At 39.9% G+C, this 14,264-nt stretch overlaps 1 long non-coding RNA gene across 1 annotated transcript in view; it reads left to right on the top strand.

Moving 5' to 3' along the window:
• Nucleotides 1–10,987, top strand: part of LOC141765876 (uncharacterized) — a 29,052-nt gene extending 18,065 nt beyond the window's left edge. The window contains exon 3 of the long non-coding RNA XR_012593551.1: nucleotides 8,942–10,987. This is a non-coding gene — a long non-coding RNA (uncharacterized LOC141765876). The remainder of the gene's footprint in view (nucleotides 1–8,941) is intronic.
• The last annotated feature ends 3,277 nt before the right edge of the window (nucleotides 10,988–14,264 follow it).

Below are 14,264 nucleotides of genomic sequence, written 5' to 3'. Positions count from 1 at the left end.
CGGTTTCCTCCGGTGCTCCTAATGGCATCTGCAAGATTTCACAGACCGGAGGAAAACAACCAATCAGAGCTGATCTGGAGCCTTGCCGTCTCTGAGCAGCTGTCAATCACTCGAGAACTCCGATCAAACTAGGCAGCGCTGATCAAATATGAATCAATATTCTGTTACTGTAACGCCCATTTCTCGCCTCAAATGTTTTCAGAAACATCTTGTAGTGTACTATTTAGCTGTAAAATTAGAAAGTTTGCTCCAGCTGGTGGGCGGTGCTTGTTATTTCCTCAACTGATCTCAACATGGCGGCCGGGTCACAAACTTTCTAATTTTACAGCTAAACAGTACACTACAAGATGTTTCTGAAAACATAACAGAATATTGATTCATATTTGATCAGCACTGCCTCGTTGGACCGTTTGATCGAAGTTCGCGAGTGATTGACAGCTGCTCAGAGACGGCAAGGCTCCAGATCAGCTCTGATTGGTTGTTTTCCTCCGGTCTGTGAAATCTTGCAGATGTCATTAGGAGCACTGAAGAACACCGGAGGAAACCGGAGATCACAGAGGCACATGATTGTTTTTCAGATTACCTGTCTCATGCACTACTTTCAGGATATAGTGACCGTTTTATAAAAATAACTTTTTTTCATATTTGCTCCATATTGCCTACCCCAGCTTTAATGCAGCTATTATATTTAGTTATCATCATATTTGTATCATTCTGTAAAGCAAATCTTTCAAAAACAAAATCCCAGTAGGAGTCACAAACTGAATGCAACAAAATGAAAGTGGAAGTTTGAATCTTCCGGTCTAATTTACATCCGCTTTGTGTGTAACTGTAAATGCGAGAGCCCACCTGACTGCATGTTCTCACTGCGCTCGGCTGCAGCACAGTGTCTCTGCAGGCTAATTGAAGTCAACCACAGGGCACTGCTAATGATCAGCCCACAGCGACCCTTGATGGTCTGTCATCTCTCTGTCTGCAGCCCTGCGTGGTATTTAGAGCGATCCTGAAGCTTGAGAGAAAATGAGAGAAAGGCAAAAAGCAAAGACGAAGAGGTGGGGGAGGAGGAGGAGGAGGAGGAGTGGAGGGGGTAGAGGTGGTGGTGGTGGGGGCGGGGGCGGGGGCGTTAGACAAATGACCCAGGTGATGAAATGACCGCCACGCTGTGCAGGAAGTAGCCACGTCCGGCTCTGCTCACTTCCGCTCAGTGGTCATTATCCCTCCCCCGAGCTCCCCGCGGCTCCAAATTCACTAACACAAAATCGATAGGAGCAGGTGGAGCAAAAGGTGGGAGGACAGGAACTGTGGATGAGGTGAGAGAGAGGGGGAAGAGGAGGGGGAGGGGAGGAGGAAAGAGAGGAGAGGAGAGAAGATAGAGTGAAAGGAAAGGACACAAAAGGGAAGGATAGTAAACGGGGAAATGAAAGGACAGAAGAGGAGAAGATGTTACGCTAAAGATTATTAAAAAAATTAGAGACTCTTCTCAAAGAGTAGATTCTACTTTCCACATTGATTTCTGTAATTAAATCTACAAGACACGGGAAGCTTTAGATGAAGAGAAGCTGAGGAATTAGTGAAGCCTTAGTCAAGCCTGGAGAAGCTTTGGTTTGTGCAACAAAGGCTCCATATCAGAGAGATGTTTTCTGATGTTTGGTCTATTCGGTGTTGTTTTACTGCCACAGCACCACTTTAACAACCCCTTGTGTTCTCGCAGTCGGTCACGTTTTGCCCCCGTGGCATTTGGGTTTACGAGTCCCGGGAGGCTAGGGGTCACCCGTCAGATATAACATAAAAACGAGCATCAAGGCTCCGCCAGTCAGACATGATCAGTGCTTGAAGTGGAAAAAAAATAAGCTACTATCAGTCGGTATCAGCAATCTCTTGCTACTTATTCCTATTTATACATTATTTCTTTAAACATGTTACATGTGTCAGTCATAATCAGCGGTCATTTTATTACTATTATTATTATACTTAGGCTATGCATCTTTTATAGAGGGTCTATAATTCTCCAATTATATTCCAACTGGAACATTATAGGGTTCAGGTGGTGTGTTCGTATATAGTGTTAATAGTTAAAGTGCTTTCCTGTGTTATGTGTAGCCTGTAGTAGGGTATCATTCAGGTTATAGGAGCAGTGTCTCAGTCAGGATGCTCCTACATATTATAAAGCAGGATAAAGAGATAAATTCAGAATTTCTACAGTGAATAAATGATACTAGGAGATATTGTGTTTGGGGGTCCTCCCCCAAGAAAATGTGAAGGTTTTTTGACTACAAACTAACTAACTAACTGCAATTTTACATTATTTTTGGACCATTATTATTACCAATTAAATGGTTTTGATTATTTATCACAGCTTTTGTCTGAAAATTTAATTCTTCTGGAAAGCAGATTCAGAAAACTTTTAAATAATGTTTCATTAATTATATTTGTTCCCAAATAAAAAAAGTTATGACGAACAGTTCACTAAAATATTTTACAAAAAGGACGTGAACATTGCACCCTCGTCGGCTCTCTCCACAAAGTTTTCACGTTCATACATGAGTCGCGCCGTTATGACGCGCCATTATGAATCTCCCAGAGAACCTGATGTGAAGAGGACAGAGAAGAGTATCGGCAGATTGTGATTGTGAGAAGTGAGAAAAAGTCATGGTACACCAAGGAGTAAAATTTAGAAGTGCCGGTACCGCGTACCGGTGAGTACCGGCCCACTTCGAGCACTGGACATAATGTACTGTATTAATGCAAGAGTCCATCAGAGTAGAGCAGAAAAACAGCAAACTATCAGCCACTGCCGAGTTTTGTCCTTTTAATCGGACAACAAAATGTAATACCTCAAATACAGTTGAATCTTTATATGTGAAAATGACCAAAAACACATGGAAAAATCCTTTATCTCTGAAATAAGACTTCCTAGCAATCACCAAGACTTGTCATCAGATTTACCCCTGATAACAAAATGAAACGTTTTGGTCAACATGCTGCTATTTCCGTTCATTTTCTATCAGAGAATGTCTTCAAACGTTGGGCATTTCACATAATTCACAAGAAGCAATGTGATTGATTATATGTTTGGGCGCCACATGAGGAGCCGGTGGAGGCAGGAGAGTAAGCCGGCAGATAAATCAGCCTTCATATATAACACACAGGGTGTCGGCCCAATAACGGCAACACCTGTAGAACATAATGCATCCCTGCAGTACTCTAGTGTGAAGCTTACGATGTGCAAACTGTGAGCATTTCATCTGTGGTGGTGCTGGAGTTTGATTGCTTTATATTTTAAAGCTGAAGTAGGAAAGTGGGAGCAAATATGATTTAAAAAAAAATATTTTTATAAAACGGTCACTATATCCCCGACGGTAGTGCACGAGACAGGTGATCTGAAAAAAATCACGTGCCTCTGTGTCCTCCGGTTCTCCTAATGGCATCTGCAAGATTTCACATACCGGAGGAAAACAACCAATCAGAGCCGAGCTGGAGCCTGCCATCTCTGAGCAGCTGTCGATCACTCGCAAACTCCAATCAAACGGTCAAACTAGGCAGTGCTGATCAAATATGAATCAAAAACAGGCATTACAGTAACAGAATATTGATTCATATTTGATCAGCGCTACCTAGTTTGACCATTTGATCGGAGTTCATGAGTGATTTACAGCTGCCTCCGTTGAATGAACAGCCAATAGGAACTCTCTCTCTCTGAAATGACCTGTGATTGGCCAAAGCCTCCTGTCACGGGGTAGATTTTTTAAAGCCTGAAAACAGAGCCATGAGGAGGTGCAGAATTCTAGTTTTCTCTCAGAACACTTGAATTACAATATGCTGAAAGGTTATTATGGAAGTTTTGCCCAATGATGCCAAAAACATTCTTCCTACTGCCGTTTTAAGGCGCACCTGTTATTTTATCCACACGCTGTCGTGTCATCTGCATATAGTGTAACTTCATTTAAAAAGCTTGGCCCCTGCATCATCACCCCATTAGGAGCCTTGTCCATATGAAGTGGCAGCATGGATTAAGATGGACTCGAGAGGCTCTCTTTCTGCACAGCATTAACCTATTTGAAATCATCATCATGAACGAACGGTTAATGATTTGATTAGCTTATCATACATGTAAAGGGGAATTATTCATGTTGGATATGATGGAATATGATAAAAAGGATTCTCCCCCCCGACTCCCCTCCCCTGTATAAGAATTACATTTCACTAACCGGCCTTGACAACCTAATTGAACATTAGTCTAATATAGAACATTACCAGAAGAGAAATGAAAGCCTGCTGTCCCTGAACACTCTGTCAGCCTCATTGTGAACGCTACTGTCTTCTCCCAGTTATTTCCGTCTTTGGATCTGAGTGAAAGGACCTTCATCCCAAAGTGAAGAGCACAATTTAGCCTGCTCTAATGACATAGAACTATTCAGCAGGCTGCCCATAATTGTTGGACCAGGGCTGGGAGAATAATAGTCCAAAACTCTCACCCTCCGAGCTTTTCTTCTGCGCAAGTCTGAGTGCAAGCAGTGACCTAAGTCCTCCAGAAAGACAGAGAGACAGATAACTAGAGCCAGTAAGTTATGTGAACTATGGGGAGCCCATTATTTCTTAATATGCTTTTTTAATGTGAGAATTAGAAGCAGACTGGACGTGGAGCTAATTTCTAATGTGTCATTCTGTGTGTGTGAGTGTGGGGGGGGGGGTTCACGGGTTTAACCAGGCAGCATGTCCTTATGTGGCGGTCTTCAATGTTCCTCGGCTAATACCTGTAACTCAGTGGCTCATACTGGACGTTAATGAGTACTGAGAAGGGCAGGTGGAGAGAGAGAGAGGAGTACCGGGAACGGAGAGCAGTGCTGGTCTAATGAACTCATAGCTGGCTGTACGCTGTCACTCTCCTGCTCAGCGCCGTGACCTGGACAATGCAGCCACATTGTTGCCCCGGCATTGTGCGTGCTAACCCAGGCAGGCAGCACCCCATAGAGAATCAATGGCTCCTGTAACTTAAACTTGGTGGCGGTGCGGGCCAGCGAAGGCAGCTGTCACTCCGAGTATTGTTGGCTCTGACAGCAGCCTCTGATGAGGGCATTGTAAAGAGAGAAACTCAGCAGAACGGCAGGAAAACTGCAGACATGACGTGGTGCAATGTGGAGGCTGTGCAAGTTCACCACGAGATGATAAAGATTTAGATCTAAAGCTGCAGCAGCTTTCAACAGTCAAGTTAGGGACTGTACACAAATTATTTGGGGGAAGGCGGGGTCAGAGAAGGGTTATTAATTGTATTATATTTATTTAAGTTTTCTTTGGGCTAAAGGGATGGGGTTTCTGGGAGAGCAGGTGGTGGTCTTTTATTTATTTATTGTTTCTCTCCGTATTTATATTTTCCTTTAGCCTGCCCTCGATATACTTAATAATTACATCAATATCTACAATTGTTGTTTTTTTGTGCACGACTTTCAACAACGTATTTTTTGTGCGCTTTCCTACGAATGTCAATTTCCGATCCGGTCTTTTCAGAATAATACTACTTAGTTAGGTTTAGGAATAGATCGACTTGGTTAGGCTTAGGCAACAAAACTACTTAGTTAGATTTAGGAAAAGATTGCGTTTTTTGGGTTAAAATAACTCCACAAGTGCTGTAACTTAAGTACGGAAGTTACATGAAAAATAAATTAACTTTGACTTTCAAACGGGACATGAACACCGGTCTCCTTCGGCAAAAGTCTTTTTTTTTTTTGACCCACCCACCCCAACATACTCCATCTATGGCGTTCGCTGCTCTCTATACTTCCCAGTTCACAATTACGTGGATCAATACATTCAATTTCGTGACTATTTCACGAACTGCGACAGTGCGACTGGGCTGGTTGGTTACATGACCAACAATTGGACATACTTATGCATGAGTTAAAATGTCATCCGATCTAATTGCTATTTATAGTTAAAATTTGGAATCTGGGGTGAGGTAAACATATGACAGTACAAGTCCCTCAGTACCTTCAGAGTCTTTTCCCAGGTCACTCAGTGGCAGTAATAACCAGCTACTTACTATTATTCAAAAATATAAAGTGGATGGAATATTCAGCACGAGATGTTTGTCATACATTTGGCAAATTTCAGCTTCACTTCTAATGTGTGCATTGATGGCTATATTATTGTTCCATGAAGATATTGAGGTCTAAATTGGAGTGCACGGTTAAATAAGTTGTACCAATTCTGTGCTGTTCAATAATATTTGCAGATATTGGGGGGAAGGGTGTTGCAGTTTTTTTTAAGACAAAGGAAAGGTTCAAAAACAATTAATAACACTGGATTCTTGCTTTTTCAAAAAAATGCAACATGAGATTCAGCCTCCCCTCCCCACATAAGTAATTATCATACAGTCCCTTATTTGTCTCTTTATAGAAACCGGGATGAGTTTATTGACTCTATCATGTATTTAAAGAAGCAACCGGTGAGATTCTCATAAAAGTAAATGTCAGTGATGCTCTGCTGTGTTATATATATTTTGATATTAATAAAACAGCTACTTAATGAAAGCTTTTATATTTGCTTCTCAAAGTGTTGTCTAATACACTGCTGGTAGACAGACGTGGAGAAGAAAAGTTGAATTCCTGCACGCTGTCATTAGACAACGTTTCAGTCATGGACCTTCATCAGGCATCAAATTCACAATATGAAACAACATCATCTAAAGCCACAGGCAGCAACGACCAATGAAAGCGGGAGTCAAATATCAAACACCTGAGACAAAAGACCAAAACCAACTGTGCGTTATTTTGCCTCACAGTATTTTCTGACTTCCCTACCGTGTCTATGGCACTAACCCCACAAGCCCATTTGTTCTTACTGAAGACATAAATCTTTAAAAACTGATCGCAACTCTATCATTTTCAATTTGAAAAAGGCTTGGTAATTTCCTAAAACAGCTGGGCATTGTAGCTTTTAGCAAACGTCTCTCAAACAGAAGGAAATACTGTCTTTTGGGGTGACTATTTTCAGCCGTGGATTAATACATGTTTGGTGCTCTAGTGAGTATTTACTGCAGGATGGCGTATGTGGGATTGAGTCAAAATAAGATATATCAGGGTGTGTTAGTTGGATCAATTCATGACAAGACAGTGCCCACAAAATACAAAATACTACAATTTGATCAAGTGCCAAGGTGTGCATGTCATTGTCTGATGTCTAGTGTTCTTTGTCTGTTCAGTTCAGCTATAATCAGTTTGAACATCACATCACTAGAGATGGTGACTTGGTGAAGGACCACTGCACACCTTGTCTTCCAAATTTTTGATACAACCGTACATATAATCATCCAATAAAAAACATGCATCACTGCATTATAGTTCACATTAATCTTATTTGTTCCATACATCTCTAGATCTCTGGCAATTGAAAAGTAAATGTTCAATAGTTTCATCTTCATCACAATTATCAATGGGGTACCCTTTTGTTTTAACAAAGCAACTCCACTTTACTGCCGCCCAACCTGCTGCCAACTGATACGAGACACATAATATCTTGTTTATTTTCTCTTAAGTTTTGACTAAATATGTTTTTTAATACATACCTGGGATTCAGATTTATCTAGATTCTTGTATGGGAAAACACCACCATAAAAGTTTTTACACATATATATTTTTGCTGGATATTTCAACCCAATCAGTATTTAGTTACGTGTGTAACATTAGTCATGAGATCACTATACATACTGTAAGTTTGTAAGGGAACAGAGTTTCTTGCACGTCCTTTTTTCTTGGTCCAACTCAATGCTTCACTGAGCCACATCTTCATTCTTTGACTAAATTCAATGTTTTTAGAGAAAGTTAGCTTCAGTTTTAAACCCAGATCTATAGATTTTTTTTTTTTACTTTTGTACTTTTTGTAACTCACCTGATGGTTACCCATACAAAAACTGCAATTTTATATTTTTTCTTTTTTATCTGTTATCTGGAAGAAAATAAAGTTGCCTGAAACAGCACTTTAGATAATAGAAAATTATTTATTATTAAAATTCTAGTTTTATAATTTTTTTTTTTTTTTTGTATTCTCACTTTTTTTTCCAATTCATCTTTTTTTTTTGTCTTTTCTTATAATAGCACTTTTTATTACTTATTTATAAACCTAAAGTTGTCATGTCATTTCTACCCTGAATCCTTTTTTGTGATCAGATTTTATTGGTATTAAAGATATGCATTGGAAATTATGAACAAAAAAATACATAGTTCAAAGCAAAACAATAATTGAAAAAAATGAATTAAAAAATCAAATAAAATAATAAATTGATTACTAATAATGATAATAATAAATACCTCCCCTCCCCCCTAATGGTGACTCCCACCCCCAAAATAGATCTCCATATTATACATTAGCTTTCTATCCTGAATCCTAATCCCAGGTCTGTCTTGTGTCATCCCTCCCAAACCAGACTCCTGCTTTTTTGTAATGGTTTAAATTTGCACTAGATACTTCTTCATATAGCTGAGGAGGTTCATTATTTGCAGAAACCCCATAATGCAAAGCAGTACTACACCCGCTCTTCGGCTGATAAATGATCCGTGGAGGTGCGGAAACACCAAAGCCTCAGCTAGTTAGCACCCAGGATGCGAAAATCAGTTAAAGAAAGAACTAAAGGATTTACCACTTTTTTGGTGTTGAGGAAACAGTATTGTTTCTTGGGGAAAAACTGTGATTTTACAGTAATCACATGCTTTTAAGCTTGTGAAACACCAGCTAGGGTGTTTTTTTTTTTGTCATACTAAACCTCCCACAATCCTCTACAGTATATTTTAATATGCAAACCAGTGAAATCCATTTACCCTGTTCTGTGATTTCAGACATCAATCATCCCTGTCATGGGTAAAATAAGAATGTGTAAAATAAAGGTGCTTCTTTGAGATATGACGTTTTTTTTCCAGCGGTAGTGATATATGAATTCTGCATTTAACAGCTCAACGGCCCCGGGTCCAGCTCCTTAATGGTCTTCAGACGGAGGTTTGATTTGGTCCTGTAACGCCTCAACCCCAACGAGGACCTGAAAGGCTACACAGAGCAGAGCACCCAGAGAGCAGGGATATGAATAGAAAGGTATTGAAGCAGGTATTGAGGTCCCAAAGAGATGTGTGTGTGTGTGTGTGTGTGTGTGTGTGTGTGTGTGTGTGTGTGTGTGTGTGTGTGTGTGTGTGTGTGTGTGTGCGTGTGTGTGTGTGTGCGTGTGTGTGTGTGTGTTCTTTTCAGGTCTTAAGAGCTCTTGTCCCCAAGCATTAAAACACGGAGCGCAGCACTCCCCCGACCCTGCCGGTCATTTCATCTACTTCCAAATGTCAGAGTGTCGCAGACCTTTGTTGAGATCAGCAAGCAGGGTGCCAGTGTGTGTGTGTGTGTGTGTGTGTGTGTGTGTGTGTGTGTGTGTGTGTATGTGTGTGTGTACACTGTAAGCCAGTGATTTCCAACCTATTTTCCTTGAAGCCCCCCCCCTGTATTTAAGAAAATCTGAGCCCCTGTCCCATATTTTCTGACACATCACCCTTAAAAAACAAATCCTCGAATAAAATCTTCAATTTGAATGAGATGATTCAGTGTATTAAATGAGTTAGTCTTTTTCATTAAATCGACGTTTTTCAACATATCTTGTTAGTTTTGTCAACATAAATAAAGTGATGGCGTCTTGACGGATTCGTCATGCGAATGCAGATACATATGACGTTTTTTTGTAAAAACTTGATTAATTTACTATAATAATGTTAGAGCCAAAATAGATTTTTTTTAAATTTTATATTGTGGTTAAATAAATGTAATTTATGGTGCAAGCGGGAAAGCAAATAGGTTTTTGACCGCAGTGAAAATGTTGTTTTTGAAAGGCTAAATGCCAACAAATATGGACTGAAACAGAATATTTCGTAAGATAAAAACATATTGTGAATTTTGGAAATGATTATATCTATCTTTTTTCAATTAATTTTGACTTTTCAACTCAACAACGCTCTGGGGTTATTGGAAATGTTTGGATCACACAAATCAGAAACAATCTTACGCAGCCACCACTAGAATCTTATTCTACAAATAGTATAATACTTATAATATTAGTGTATCCTGATCTTTATCTGCAACTGAGCACAAAAATACCAAGTTTAAAAACAATGTGGACTATTAAGTAGCAAAAGCTCGGCACCTTCTCTGTCACAGTAAAACCATCAGACCGGGGAAGATGGTCGCCGTTACACAAGAAGTCACACGTCTTGTCCATCTTGGCCGTAATTAAAGAAGAAGAATTCATTGAGGCTTGAAACAGCTCGGCGCAGACAGAACAGGTGATGGAGAAACATCATAAGCATCATAGAAAATCCACATCCTCAATACATTTCAGACAAATAAGTGATTTTTGTTGTTCCCGTCTCTCCTCCGGGACAATAATGAAACGGGAAAGCCGCGTCGGTCAGTGTGTGGCGTGGGGCCGTTTACCCGCCATTAAAGATTAATAGAAATAGAAGAACGGCGGAGAGGTCAGCGAGGCTGAAGCCAGCGATATTAACAGGAAATAGGATGGAGCAGAGGCGCTGTAGGCGGGCTACAGCTAAACAAGCCATTATCATTCATTTACAGGATATTTGTCATTCACAACACAACCTGCAGCCACAAATACTGTTGTGCTGTTTGACTTGAATAACAGACAACTCCGGAACATGAAAACAGTTACCCCGCTGCTTTATTCCCACTCATTTGCACTTTGCTTTCCTTTTTCTCTTTTCCTCTTATCTTTTTCTTTCATTTCTTTTCCTCTACATTTTCTTTTCTTTTCTCTCCTCTCCTCTTCTGTCCTTTCCTTACCCCATTTTTCCCTTTTGCTTCCTCTCCTCTCCTCTTATTTCCTTCCCCTTTTGTTTTGGTTTTCTCTGCCTTTCAACCCTTCTTCTTTTTCTTTGTTTTCCTTTTCTCTCCTCTTCTGTCTTTCCACTTCTTTCCTCCTTTTCCTTTCCTTTACCTCCTCATTCCTAGCCCTTTTTTTTCTTTCCTTCCTACTCCTTTTTCCTTTCCTTTCCCTATTCGTTCCTAGCCCTTTCTCCTTTCCTTTATACTCCTTTTTCCTTTCCTTTCCATTCTTATCCCTTCTTTTCCTTAACTCTCCTTTCCCTAACCTTCCTTTACCTTTTTCACTGTCCTCTCCTCAGCTCTCCTCTTCTTTATCCTGCAGAGATCCAACTTTATTGGCAGTGCTTTAGAGAGCCAATACCAGGAGATTAAACGAGTGTCCTTTTACTCTTATTAAAGCAGCCGCTCTGTCACAACTTTCTGCTCAGCTTTGGGTGTGTGTGTGTGTGTGTGTGTGTGTGTGTGTGTGTGTGTGTCTGAGATCTCTCTCCACGCTCCAGCCCAGCTTAAAGCAGAGAGGGATCCACATCGAAATAACCACGATGAGACTTGTTGCTACCTCACACATCTGTTTGCACCAACATGGGAACCCAAAGTGCCCGAATGTCCCTTAATGTTTACATCATGTGTGATGAATGTATAAGGTCATGAAGCCCAAAGTGATTCACAAACACGTTTAGGTCGGTCATTATACAGCATGGAGTGTGTTGTGACACTGTGTTCTATGATTAGCCTTAAAGGGGCTCTATGTAAGAATCAGAAATTGCTTGTTACACCAGTGACACCTGTGGCTGATAAGTCAACGACAGTCAGCGTCCTGTTGCTCGCGCTTGCGCTACGTAGAGGCGAGCGAGAATCGGTCAAAACAGTGAGGCGACACACACGAGACTGAACGTAATTGACAGGCATCATGTTGATTAACGTTAGCAACATTAGCCAGCTAAAACCACAATATCACTGTATGTTTCACATCCTTGGTAGTAATGTTAGTTTACCAAAAAGCAGTCTACAGGCTGATAGAGGAAACCCATAAAGTCGCTGAAGGTCTCATTTTTTAGGTTAGGTTACAACCTGTTCACACATTGGCAATAAAAAAACGATTAAAAAACATTTAAACTGTACATTAAGTAAGTATTAATAACTTCCTCTCTTTAGATATGTGATCCTTGATGTTTAATGAGGATATTACATTTAATTTGACTTTGATTATTTATAAAGCAATTTATGAACTAGATCAAATATAAAGTGTTGGCACTAATGGATGTAAATGTAGATTTGTGTCTTGTGTTTGTGTGTTGGTATATTTGTTGTTTTTCCATTGTGTGTTATTTGTGGAAGGGTTATGTTTATGTTTGGTTGATATTTATTAGGGCTGTCAATCGATTAAAATATTTAATCGCAATTAATCGCATGATTGTCCATAGTTAATCAATCTCTAGTTGACTTGCCCTAAACTGCATGTAATTATCATAAAGTGGGCATGTCTGTAAAGGGGAGGCTCGTGCGTAACCATAGAACCCATTTTCATTCACATATCTTGAGGTCAGAGGTCAAGGGACCCCTTTGAAAAAAGCATTATTTAACCTCCTTCGTGAAAACCAAAGAATTGCAAGTTCCGTTAATGCCTTAAAGAAATTAGTGGTGTTAAAACAAATTTGCGTTACCGCGATATTATCACGTTATCTTTGACAGCCCTAGTTATTGCATTTCATTTGACAATATTATTAATAAAGTATGGGGCAGGAGGAGAAAAGTAACATATAGAAAAAAATTCCTCAGACTCTGTTTTATATGGATTGCAGACTGTTGGTTTATGAACTGGATCAAATATACAGTGTTTGGCATTAATGGATATAGATTTAGTCTGGTTTGGATTGTGTCGTGTGTTTGTGTGTTTGTCTTTTTGTTGTTTTTCCATTGTGGGTTATTTGTTGAAGGTTTATGTTTATCTTTGGTTGGTTTTCATGTATTGTGCTGTTAGATGATGGAGCGTTAACATGTTGGGTTTGTTGTTAGTTCATGTGTCTGACTAATTGCATGAGGGATGGGTTGTGTAAATGACCTAAAATGAAAATGAAACCTTTTCACAGGCAGTTTCAACTCCTCACTTTCCTGTTGATTCCCACACTAGAGAGCAGACAAAACCTTTTATTAATCAGGAGAATCCTCAATAATTGATGTCACAACTCCTCTGACTTACAGGGCTGCTGTTGTCAGATAATCAGGAGGCAGCGCGTTGACTCTGGAGCCCGTCAGAACAGCGTGAACGCGTTGTGGAAGACTAGTGATTTTGTTGTTGTACATTCACATTCTTGACAACAAGTCACAGTCTACCTCAGTGAGTCACGCCCGCACGTCCCTCCTCTCCTCCACCCTCAGCTCTTCCCCTTTGTATGTGTCTGTGTTTTTGACCTCCAGCGTCCATATGGCTGCGGCTTACGATTATAATCAGCTCCCCTGGATCTCCACTTGCTGCTGGAAACTTAATATGCTCGCAAACAGAACCCAGACTGAACCCAAATACATTTAATGGCTATATCAGAATAAATGCCAGCCAAAAGTATTCTGGGTTTGATATGATGAAAAGCTTAAGGATTACAACTAGGGCTGTCAAAGTAAACGTGATAATAACGCGTTAACACAAATTAGTTTTAACGCCACTAATTTTCTTTAACGCATTAACGAAACTGGTAATTTTTAGGTTGTGGCGGGCTCAGTTTTAAAGCTGGAGTGAAGATACTGGTATCATATGAAACTAAAAAAACCTACATATGAAAAACTGGCATGGCCATTTTCAAAGGGGTCCCTTAACCTCTGACCTCAAGATATGTGAATGAAAATGGGTTCTATGAGTACCCACAAGTGTCCCCTTTACAGACATGCCCACTTTATGATAATCACATGCAGTTTGGGGCAAGTCATAGTCAAGTCAGCACACTGACACACTGACAGCTGTTGTTGCCTGTTGGGCTTGAGTTTGCCATGTTATGATTTGAGCATATTTTTCTATGCTAAATGCAGTACCTGTGAGGGTTTCTGGACAATATTTGTCATTGTTTTGTGTTGTTAATTGATTTCCAATAATAAATATATACATACATTTGCATAAAGCTGATACGAGTATTAAATGCTTGACTCCCTTTAAGGTACATTTTGAACAGAAAGAGCGGGTCGTCCTTTAACCCCAAGGTTGGTGGTTCGATCTCCTACAATGCTTATGATGGGTTAAATGCAGAGGTCAAATTTCATGTATGTACTTGTATGATGAGAGAAATGGAGTTTAAGTTAAATTAGGGCTGTCAATTGATTAACATATTTATTCACAATTAATTGCATGACTGTCCATAGTTATTACCTCATGTGATTATCATAAAGTGGGCATGTCTGTAAAGGGGAGACTCATG

The sequence above is a fragment of the Sebastes fasciatus genome, chromosome 4 (genome assembly GCF_043250625.1).
Source record: "Sebastes fasciatus isolate fSebFas1 chromosome 4, fSebFas1.pri, whole genome shotgun sequence".
NCBI lineage: Eukaryota > Metazoa > Chordata > Actinopteri > Perciformes > Sebastidae > Sebastes > Sebastes fasciatus.
This window is presented reverse-complemented; position numbering and strand designations above follow the sequence as displayed.